The sequence below is a fragment of the Aythya marila genome (assembly GCF_965140915.1).
Source record: "Aythya marila genome assembly, chromosome: 2".
NCBI lineage: Eukaryota > Metazoa > Chordata > Aves > Anseriformes > Anatidae > Aythya > Aythya marila.
The window spans coordinates 58,405,608-58,415,284 of NC_139043.1; the positions used below are offsets into that span (position 1 = coordinate 58,405,608).

The window sequence follows — 9,677 nt, forward strand, 5'->3', positions numbered from 1 at the left end:
TATTTTTCATATTATGTTGTGTTTTTTTAAAAAATACCGATTTTTTTTTTCCTGTGAAAATATACCTACAATAAGGTTGGTTCAGCATTTCAGAGTGAAGTCTGCCTTGTACCTATAACAGTCCAATGAAGAATTTTCTTCTGATTTCTGATACTGTGCTGACTTCTAGAGATGACAACTGTGGAAACCATTTCGTAATCGGGATTGAAGGTTTAGATGTAGTCCTTTTTGGGTGGCTTTAATCACAACTGGCAATTCTATTAGAGTTCTAAAAGTCTGATTTAAATCTCCATAGAGTGTCCTTTGAAATAATCCCACATTTTTGGTTTCATGAAGTGTGTCCTGAACACAGACACTGTCGTGAAACTCAGGGTTTGGTCTGATAGTACATTCGTAAGCAGATGCAAGTGCTCCCAAAAGGAACAGTCCTGCTTCCCATTTCCCACCATTGCAGGCATTTTCTAAACCTTTCTTAGAGCAAAGCCATCTGATCCTCTATTGAGATAATTCAGGGAACTGAACAGAGAAGACTGGCAGTGCCAGCAAAGTGGAAGGAGCACGTGGGTCAGACATGGAGACAGTAACTGCTGGACAGGGTAGCTGCCAGCCATGAAGTTGCTGTAGCTGCACTGTCAAATTGGATGCTCCATCAAGCAAATATAACCAAGGGGTAGGTTTCAGGATAAGATGGTTTTCTTGGTCTTGTTGATTTGCTTTCAACACCATAGATTTGTTGTTTGCATAAAGTTGCCCATTAAAAACCACTGCTCTAGATCAGAGGCCTTGCATCTAGAAAACAGTTTTCAGTGGCATTCTGGAGGCAAATTCTGTAATTAATATACATATAAAGGAAAAATGTCCTGGTGATATGCTGGGACACTTCTAGTTATTATCTGATGTTATAAGCTGAGGATTTATCCAAAGTAGTGGAGACTTTCAGCCCTTTCCCTTTCAGGTTGATGTGAAACTGTTTTGTCTCTTTTTTTTTTTGAGTCTCCAGTTCACTCCCTGATTGGATCTCCCGAAAATGTCCAAATCCCACTCTTTATTTTTGCTGTTACTCTCTTTTTGAAAGACCATCTCATGGATATTTTGGAAAAACTAAGTAATGTGAACCAGTTGAATTTTATAATCAAGTCAGAGATGCATTGATATGTCTTTTGTATCCCCCAGCAGATCTCCAGCTTTCTGTTGTCCCAGTGCCCTGCTCTACCCAGCTAAGTCAACAAGGAATGAGGAGTCTCTAACCAACGAAGAGGACATTATAGCAACAGAGCAGTGGGGACCAAGAGATGTGGTGGTAATGATTTTGGAAGTACAACAGCAGAAATTAAGAAAGTGAATGTGATGAGGACAATAGGGGAGTGAGAGCCCACCCAGGGCAGATGTGGGAATGGACATCACCATTAGCCATAGGGAAATAGGAGGATATGAAGAGATTAGGAAGGAATAAAAACCTATCCCCTGACATGTGTTCTCACAGCTAGTGGGAACCATGCAAGGAATAACGCACAGCTTAACGGCTCTTCTTACAGCTAACAGGGACTATGAAAGGGAAAGCAATCTTTTTTTTTTTTTTTTTTTCCCAGCAAAAACCTCAGGCTGTATTGAATTGGGTATTTCTGGATGTGACAGAATGGAATGCATTTGTATCTCTCAGGAACAATGATAATAAAATCCTGAGTGAAAACAATTTAATGAATATGGTATGGGATTTTCCTATGTCAGTGCCCTGCGATTTGTGGGGAAGGGCCCTGAAGGAATGTAGCACACTAGCTTCCCAGAGGAGTGATGTGGGATGGCTATTACTTTTGAAAGCCTTGTTTCCTTGTTTCTTATTACAAACTTGGTTTAGTCAGAGGTAGGAGTTACCAGCAGAGAGGACGACTAAATGGTAAGAATTGCTGTGATTCCTGTCGTAAGATGTGAGTTTCAAGCATTAACAGCAAATGGGTGGGCCTGGGACACAGATAACAGCAGATGTCCTGAGAGAGAGCCACTGCATACAGTCCTTTCAAATTTTCTCTGTGGGACAGTTGACTCATGTGCATTTCCTTTGTTTTGAATAGGAATTTTCTTTTAAAACACTGTGTCATGGAGCTTGTCAAATGGTTAAAATTGTCATTCCTTTGGAGGGAGCCAACTGCATCTAGGCCTGCATCCCAGGCAGGCATGCACAAGTGCATGAGGATTTTAGCCCAAAGCTCTGGTGAAAGGTTGGAGAGTTGTGCAATTCTCTTCCGAGAAAACATGAACACAGAGGCTTATTAAAGATAAATCAGTGTGGGGGAGTAAATTAGGAAGGAACTAAAAACCTTTTTGGTTGCTCAAAAAGAAGCGTGGGGCAGCAGGTCAAGGGAGGTGATTCCTCCTCTCTAGTCAGCCTTGTGAGACCCCATCTGGAGCACTGCCTTCAGCTCTGGGGCCCCCAGCACAAGAAGAGCATGGTGTGAGGAGTCCAGAGGAGGGCCACAAGGATGATCAGAGGGCTGGAGCACCTCTCCTGTGAAGACAGGCTAAGGGAGTTGGGGTTGTTCAGTTAGGAACTTGGCTCATAGTTCCCTGTCTGTATTTTTTCTAGTGCTGGAAATTATGGGGATGTCTTACCCCAAACACTGACTTCTGCATAAGCCTGGAGGTGCTGTTCCAGTGGACGCCTTTTTATGCCCCTTTCTGTGACTGTGGCCACAGCTGAAGGTCTGTGGCTGTCTGCAGAGCGCACCGATTTGTTCCCAGGAAGCCTGCCCCCTCTTCCCAGCTTTCTGTCTGTTCTGCTGCTTGGCATTAAGCAGCTTACTTTCCTTCTGTTTTCCCTCATGCCCTTTATGCATCTGTCTCTGTATGCCAATTCTGTTGGGACCGGCCCTGTTTCTTTCGATGCGACTGCAGAGCGCCAAGGGCAAGGAGGCATCTGGCTTCAGCTGGGGCTTTTTGGGTCACTGATTCCCAAACTGAGGTATGAGGGCCTGCAAGTGAGTCTGGGAGCTCACTGTAGATGGTCTGCAGATCTCCTTGGCCTCACATCAAAATCCTCAAAAGTTGACAGGGCTGATTGCTATTTGCTAAATGGCAGGAAAAAAGCCAGAGAATAGCTGGTCTAGGCGAATGCTGTCTTTTGGGCAGTAACAACATTAGAAGGCAAAGGCTTGGACTATTACATCTGAAAGAACAGTGTATGATTTTCTGATCAGGCATGTACAGCTTTTGTCAGATCCTTCATTACAGTGTCTGTAGTTGCTAAATTTGAACTGTTTACTTTAAATTGGATTATTTTTCCGTTTAAACAAAAGGCACAATTGCTTTCATTCCCCAAAGCCAAACCCTCAAAAATCTGACTCCTTTTCAGGCTATGAAGCAGTATGGGTTATTATTACTATTATTTTATTTTCAGCAAAACTCAGTTTTGCTTGCATTCCTGTTCTATTGTGAACTAATGAATTCCTCTCTGGCCATGATAGCAATCTGTAGCCATAGTCTTATAGATGTATTTGCACTGGGGTATTAAACTCTGTCTGTATTAAAGGAAAATCTTCGTTGAAACAGGTTTCTGCCCGAAAAGGTTATTCTCCTTAAGAAATGTAAATTATTCAAAGATGCAGTTTCAGTTTCTAGCAGTCCCACCTGCCATTCAGGAAGTGTCTGTTTTCAGAAGGAATTCCTAGGGGGGAGGAATTTCCCCACAGATTAGGGAGGACTTTTTTGTATAAGACTATTTTGATTTGTATAAGAGACTAACAGGATATTTTTCATGTCACTGGAGAACTTCCAGCTGAATAGATATTTTTCTTTTGGGGCTGCTTAACTTGAAGGCATTCTTGTCCCGAAGTAGAGTTCCCAGGAATTGTCACCACTAAGGCTATTTCTTAATGGTGTAACTTTCCCAAACTTGCATTTAGAAAGCAAGAAAAATGAAAAATCATAAGCTAGAGTCCTCACTTACTCCTGTGCTTGGGACATCCATTAACTTAAATATGCAAATTAAAAAGTAAGGACACAGTTCAGCTCCCGTTAGCTGTAGCAGGTCTGTGGGGCAGATGCTGTTGGTCATGCTGCCCAAAGCCCAGATCCCCACAGTGTATGTGGTAGTAGGACCGCTGCGCTGTGAGAGCACGTAGAGGCTTCCTCTCTGCTCAGTTTTACTATCTGAAAACACCTTCCAAATGCATTGGGAAAAAAAAAAGAAAACAAAACAGTTTAGACTTTGGGAAATACGCTTCAATCAAAATCCAGAAGAGGGAGCCCTCCATCAAAATAAGGCTCTGATCTGGACCATGACCAAGATTCACAGAAGTTTCCACTTTCTCTTCCACCTGCTTATAAATCACTCACTGGAATTTCTAGCCTGTCTGCCTATTATTTAAAGACTAACAGCTCACAGTTCCTAGCTTTAAACAATATCATTCAATAGCTGACATGCATGTGTGAGATTTTTTAAAGCTCTGGCTGGACATATCAGATCTGGAACTTGGTCCCTATAAAAGAAGGGCTTCCATTATCCTGCAAGGCAAAACATCTTTTTGTCCCATGCTCTGCTTATTGTAAACCAAGCCCTGACTTTGACTCAGTGCAAAGCTTGGCTTTGCTTTAAGGAAGCCTGCAGTCATCAGCCTTGTTCCAGCTTCGCTGAAGCCAGGGAAGTTTGATGGAAAGCGCGGGCCCTTTAGGATAACACGCTGTTTTTATTGCAGGAATCTCCTTCAGATCCACAGCACAGGTATTAGCTCTGAGCAAGACCAATCTATAAAGCTGTGCAGCCAAATGACCTTTTTGGATATAGCGTATGCTATTTGTAACGTGTTCTGTGCTTATTTAACTTACCCATGCAGCCCCAAAAGTCCAGAAGTGCTTATTACCTTAGTTGCATCAATTTCCAGCTGCTGAATTTTTGGCACTGAGCTGATATTTTGACACTTGAATAACTGTAGGGTTTACTGCTTGTACTGTCACCCTGGGTGTACTGGAAAAGTTAGAGAAGGTTTTGGGTCCATCTATCTGGTAACCAATAAAGAGTCCTCTGTCACTGGTGTTTCTAGTTTTTTTGTTTGTTTGTTTGTTTTGTTTGTTTTGTTTGTTTTGTTTTTCCACTTGATGGAGGTCTTATATTTGGGGTATGAGGTTCATATGCCTCCTGCCCTTTCACTTAGCTGAAGGATATTCTAATAATAATAATAAAAAATAAAAAATTCTCAGTCAAAAACTAAGGCAAACAGCCTCTCGCTTTCTTATCTCAAATATGTTTTTAGTCCCTTCTGTCCCTTTCCACTGCCTCCCATAGTCCAGGGTAAAATCTAGCTGTCAAAATCCCTTTGGGGCTTATTTTGTAAACAGTTAGGTATAGCTGAGAGTAGCTCCAGGGTTCGTATAAGTCTCTCATGTTACTGCAGTGCTCCTCCAGACTTGATCCCAGTGTGACTTTAAGGCATGAATTTTGCTTAGGAGTTTTAGCTTTCTCTTGAATAATACTGAGAGTAGATGTGATGGTGACGCTGCCTGATAGGACAGGATCGGAGGAAACAGCACCAGGAGGTGATTAGGCAGGAACAAGAGGAACCATGACTGTGGATTCAGTGGCTAAACTCTATTTTACAGAGGCCCTAGACAACTTTGTTCTTCCTCCTTTTCCTCCTCCTTTTTTTTTTTTTTTTTTTTTTTTTTTTTTTTTTTTCCCCAGCATCAGTTTGAGCGAAGCATGCAGCTTTTCATATACTTTCCCAGAGTTGTTACTCTGGACTATGTCCTCATTTTAATTTGTCCCTTGATGTACATTTGAATTAATACCACTCAGCGCTGGATAGCCCTTCTAGTCATAGCTATAAAGTGAAATTTATTGATATAGTATATGTTATGTGGAAAAATCTAATTAAAATTAAGGAATCATCTGGGTTCTTGGAAATTAAGCTTTCAGTGTATTTGTTACCCTGTATAATCTCTGTGTGGTGAATGCTAGCTGCCAGTGTTTTATGCTTACGCAGTACTTGTTCATGCTGTATTGAAGAAAACGCTAAGGTAAGCATATTTAAAGCACAGTATATGTGTTTCCTTGAGCTAGAAATATGCATGTGTTTTATTTCAGAGCTGTGTGCTGTGATCATCCGTTTTGGAAAAGCCTTCTGAGTATATTTTGAGGATGGCAGGCACTGTGGCTAATTGGGTAAGTTATGGCCATCCTGAGGTCTGTATGTTATCCGTGGGAAGGCAGAAGTGGAAAAGTTACTTTTCTTGTCCCCCTGCCAAAACACAAGGTTAGACAGGCAAATTGCCTTCCCCTTGGGTGTAAGTGCTGGAAGGTGAGATCAGGCTGTCAGATTACTTTCTGTTGGAAGGTAAAACTATATTGGTAAATTAGATACATTCCTGCTGCTGGAAGGAGGGCTTGAGTGGGAACACCAGCACCCCGACCCTGTGTTTCTTCTGGGTATGCTTGCTGCCAGCCAGCAGGTAGATGGACAGTGGACAATGTAAGGGGTTACAAGTAGAGCTCTGCCTTCCAGGCTAAAGCAGCATAATAAGAAAGGCCATGAATCCAGTACTTCCACGCTGACATTTGTTTTTTTAATAAAGCACAGTGTAATTAAAAAAGACTCTAAATCAAATCAGTTCTATAACAGAGCTCACGGGATGACTGCAGTTAATGCCCTTAAAATAACCCAGTAATAAATGAAAAAGTCTCCTACTGCCCAAAGACAACCAGTTAACTTCCTTTTATGAAACTGTAGGTCTTTTTATTAGGCTACAAAACTGTTTCAAACAAATGAAAACCAAATGTGTAAAAAAATGTGTTTGTTTTTTTTTTTTTCTTTAAATTCTCATACCAAAATAGCGTAAGCCATAGGGTTCTTGAAGCGAAGATCTGCCTCAGTCTCTCCCACAGGCTGGCTTGTGCTTTTGAGAGTGAATACAGGGCACGTCTATTGAGCAAAGCGCTGCGTTGCTCTGTTAGATAGAGGATCTATACAGGAACTGTACTGGAGAGATTAAGAAGCCATTCAGCAGAGAACTATTCAGAGTAGCGAACCCCGAGATATGCAAGGCATTATGCAACTCAGATTGGCACATGTTGTGTTCTTCAGCCCAAAATAGTTGCTATTGTGGAGACAGCCTATTTTAATATTCACACGCAAAAGCTTTCAACATGTACTGAACCTATGCCCTGTCTTGTAATAGTATTCATTCTGGTGCTAAACAGACATGAAGCCAAAAACAGCCCTGCTATAAATGAGTGCATCTCCTATTGAGATCAATAAGAATTGCACTTGCTTACACCAGGGCTGAATTTTTGCCTATAAATTACAAACAGTTCCACTGTGGATGGAAAAAGTATTAACCTTCTGTGAACATAAACTCGGTGTGTCATCTGTAGGGTTTTACTTTTCAATGATTACTTCCTAACTGGAGAACAATTACATTTCAAGTGGGAAATGTTTTAGTAACAGACCTCTGCGTACCACCTGAACATGCTTATGTCTTGGACTGAGTGAAAACAATTTGTGTGTAATGGCTGTAGTCTAGGCACTTAGGTCTTGAATTTTGATAAGCTCCTTGGAAAGACTTCAGGCCGAGCAGTAAGTGAGACTTCAATAAGGCATGCTATTATGTGGAACAAACTTTAATAAGCAAAATACATGCCTTGCTCTATTGTGTGTATCGGAGTCTTGTCTGGTGAGTTGCTGAAGCTTCCCATCGAACACTACCTCATCTGGCTCATGTTTCGGTCAAAGGTTAAATTCCTGCTCATGTGTTTACCTCAACTTGCAGAACATACATGATGCTGAGACCCATGAAGGTACATAAGTTGTCTTATCTCCCTGTGAAGTGAAGAAGATTCAGGCTCCTGAATGCTTCATCTGGGCCTCACTGAATTTTGTAACTGGCACAAGTTAAGTTACCAACTTTTAAATTTCCCTCTACATCACTACTGCCTGTGAAATTTCTCGCCCTGTGTTTCATGGGCAGAGAGCTCTTGGAGGATGAATAGCCATGGAAATTTCAGAGGAAACCATCTCATTTGTTAAAGGTATCAGGCAACAGTCATACGGAGAGTGAATGGTCCAGAGAAACTTTTCTTTTGCTCCTCATGCTACAAATGTAAGCAAGCATTGCGAGGTCTATGGCAAAAGCAAGCTGACACACAGAAGATAATGTACTATCTTGAAAATGAGAGTAATTAGAGAACAAAATACTGCATTAGATAAAGAAAAAAGATCTTGAAGTTAAATTGTGTAGAACAATGCGTATCTTTTAGAGGTTACTCACAGATCCTTAATTTGAAATGTTTTCTGAATATTAAGTGCTTAATTGTGCTCAAGTAAGCACCCTCAATACAGTTGCTTCTTAGAATCATAGAAGAAGTATAGATTATATATTTCACCTTGTTTTCTATGAAATGATGTATGACATATGGTCAAATGCATTGTGCTCTCAGGATAAATTATAAAGTACTTAAATGTATTTCATTACACATTATACTTCATCTTCAGGCAAAAATGTGTTTTGTCAAAATATTGATTTGTATTATCAGGGCACGTTGTATAAAATCCAAGACTGAATTTAATTTCAGGAAACTGTGCAATTTGTCTAACCATTCCAAGGAAAAAGGACATCAAATACATATGAGGAACTGTGCTGGTGAAATGAATTTTAATCATGTTTATCATCCTTCCAGATACACTGTACAATGGGATTTGATAAATTTCACTCCCTAGACCTCAGTCTGATCGCTGATGAGATAGGAATGTTACAACGTCCCAGTGGCATCGAGCTGGATTCCTGTTCTTAATAGGGTGCTGATAATATAGACACTGGTAATTTATCTGTTACTTAAGAAAAATTAAATCAGATTCCATGAAAGAAGGCTAACCAAATAAATGAATATAGGTGAGAATTAATGCAAGCATATGGAAAATATAAGAAGTGTCTAGAGTTTTTTAAGGACTAATGTAAGTATTTGAAGGATTGTTTTTTTTTTCTATCTTGTTAAAACTGAGAATCATGAAACATGGTGCTTTTTTTTTTTTTTTTTTTCTTTTTTTTTCTTTTCCCTGCAGATATTCTATGTGACCTTGGAAAAGTTGAATGGGGATTATTCTGCCCTGGAAGGTAATGGGCTGCATTCTTCAAATAGAGGCAGACTGAAACTGCATCCTTCCTGTACTTCCCCTCTCTTCACTTGTAAAAAGAGGCATTCCTGCCTCCTTGGGGTGCAGCAAAGCTAAATCACCTGGTATTTGCAAATATTCCAGTATCAAAAAATAGCTTCTGCTTGCATCAAGAGCAAGTGCTTTGCTCTGGCTGTGGGTTACCCACCAGAGGGCAACATCACTCTCACACATAAAAATGATACATACACTACTTGATCCAATACTTGCTGAAAGCAAGAGGAATCTTTGCTTTGGCCTTTAAAGCCCTGTAAAAATGCTGATTTTTTACTATATTTCAGTATTAGCCTTGAAATGAAATGGCGGAGTGTTAGCGCTCCCAGGGTACTGTTGGCAGCTAGCCTAAGAAAAAAAGCTTCAAGACCTTCTAGTACTGGCCAGAAACACAATAGCAGTTTTTATTTTGTTTGCAGCTGATACAGTGCTAATATACTTAACAGCTGTGATTATCTGTAGTGCTTTGACTGTTGCATGAATTTGGTTAACTTTCATCACTTTCATCTATTTATTTGATATGCAACC

At 40.5% G+C, this 9,677-nt stretch overlaps 1 long non-coding RNA gene across 1 annotated transcript; it reads left to right on the plus strand.

Moving 5' to 3' along the window:
* The first annotated feature begins 1,049 nt into the window (after window positions 1–1,049).
* On the plus strand, window positions 1,050–9,096 carry LOC309874426. Its single transcript, XR_014316830.1, has 4 exons — window positions 1,050–1,300; window positions 2,582–2,697; window positions 6,074–6,151; window positions 9,045–9,096. It is a non-coding gene; the product is annotated as an uncharacterized lncRNA (long non-coding RNA).
* The last annotated feature ends 581 nt before the right edge of the window (window positions 9,097–9,677 follow it).